Genomic DNA, 2,248 nt, shown 5'->3' with positions numbered 1-2,248 from the left:
CTGGTCTTGTTTTACCATTGTCGAAATGTCTTGTAACCGGGATTCCGAGTCTGATCGGGTCTTCCTGGGAGAAGGAATATCCTTCGTTGACCGTGAGAGCTTGTGATGGGCTAAGTTGGGACACCCCTGCAGGGTTTTGGACTTCCGAAAGCCGTGCCCGTGGTTATGGGCAGATGGGAATTTGTTAACATCCGGTTGTAGAGAACTTGAAACTTAACTTAATTAAAATGCATCAACCGCGTGTGTAGCCGTGATGGTCTCTTTCCGGCGGAGTCCGGGAAGTGAACACGGTTCTTGTGTTATGCTTGAACGTAAGTAGTTTCAGGATCACTTCTTGATCACTTCTAGTTCACGATCGTGCATTGCTTCTCTTCTCGCTCTTATTTGCGTATGTTAGCCACCATATATGCTTAGTGCTTGCTGCAGCTCCTCCTCACTACCCTTTCCTACCCATAAGCTTAAATAGTATTGATCTCGTGGGTGTGAGATTGCTGAGTCCTCGTGGCTCACAGATACTTCCAAACAGTTGCAGGTGCCGATGATACCAGTGCAGGTGACGCAACCGAGCTCAAGTGGGAGCTCGATGAAGATCTTGTTCGTTGTGTTGTTTTGTTTCCTGTTGATCAGTAGTGGAGCCCAGTTGGGGCAATCGGGGATCTATCATTTGGGGTTGTCTTATTTTATTTTGGTTCCGTAGTCGAACCTTGATTGTACTCTGGATGATGTATGTTTAACTTGTATTTATGTGAAGTGGCGATTGTAAGCCAACTATTTATCCCTTTCTATTCAGTACATGGGATTGTGTGAAGATTACCCCTCTTGCGACATGCCTACCATGCAGCTATGCTTCTAAGTCGTGCCCCGACACGTGGGAGATATAGCCGCATTGTGGGTGTTACACTTGATATCTTTTATAATGGACTAACTGATGCTTCCAGAGATTACCTGGATAGTTGTGATGGTTCTGTTTTCAGGGAAAGAACACTGGATGAAGCTGAAATTCTATTGAATAATATGTTGACAAATGAAAATAACTGGACACTTCCTGAGCCTATTCCTAAACCAACTCCGAATAAGAGAGGTGTTCTATTTCTCAGTCCTGAAGATATGCAAGAGGCAAAGAAATCTATGAAAGAAAAAGGTATTAAAGCTGAAGATGTTAAGAATTTACCTCCTATTGAAGAAATACATGGTCTTAATTTACCGCCTCTTGAAGAAACATATGATCTTAATCCATTACCTATCGAAGAAATACATGGTCTTGATAACCCAACACAGGTACTAAAGGTAAATTTTCTCTATAGATATGATAAAGCTAAAATCCCATTTACTAAGTTTGCTAGCTCATGCTTAGACGAGTTTGATAAATTTATGGTTAAGCAAGAAGACTTCAATGCTTATTTTGGTAGACAATTGAAATACAATTCAAATATGCTTGAACACTTGGGTGATTATATGGCTAATGTCAAAGGTGAACTTAAACTTATTAGTAAACATGCTTCTATGGTTACCACTCAAGTAGAACAAGTACTTAAAGCTCAAAATGATTTGCTCAATGAACTGAATAATAAGAATAATGATTATGCTGTTAGAGTTATGACTAGAGGTGGTAAAATGACTCAGGAACCTCTGTATCCTGAAGGCCACCCTAAGAGAATTGAGAAAGATTCTCAGAGAAATAATATAGATGCACCTAGTCCTTCTAAAAGGAAGAAAAAGAAAAATGATAGGACTTTGCATGCTTCTAGTGAACCTATTACTGAAACACCTGAGAATCCAAATGATATTTCTATTTCTGATGCTGAAACACAATCTGGTAATGAACCTGAAACTAGTGATAATGTTAATGATAATGTTCATGATGATGCTCAACCTAGTAACGATAATGATATAGAAATTGAACCTGTTGTTGATCTTGATAACCCACAATCAAAGAATCAACATTATGATAAGAGAGATTTTGTTGCTAGGAAACACGGTAAAGAAAGAGAACCTTGGGTTCAGAAACCTATGCCTTTTCCTCCCGAACCATCCAAGAAAAAGGATGATGAGGATTTTGAGCGCTTTGCTGAAATGGTTAGACCTATCTTTTTGTGTATGCGATTAACTGATATGCTTAAAATGAATCCTTATGCTAAGTACATGAAAGAAATTGTTACTAATAAAAGAAAGATACCGGAAGCTGAAATTTCCACCATGCTTGCTAATTATACTTTTAAGGGTGGAATACCAAAGAAACCTGGGGATC

Source organism: Triticum urartu, chromosome 4A (assembly GCF_056163025.1).
Source record: "Triticum urartu cultivar PI428250 chromosome 4A, HENAU_Tu73, whole genome shotgun sequence".
NCBI classification, from domain to species: Eukaryota; Viridiplantae; Streptophyta; class Magnoliopsida; order Poales; family Poaceae; genus Triticum; species Triticum urartu.
The sequence above is the reverse complement of the archived record's forward strand: the minus strand, read 5'-3'. Positions refer to the sequence as shown.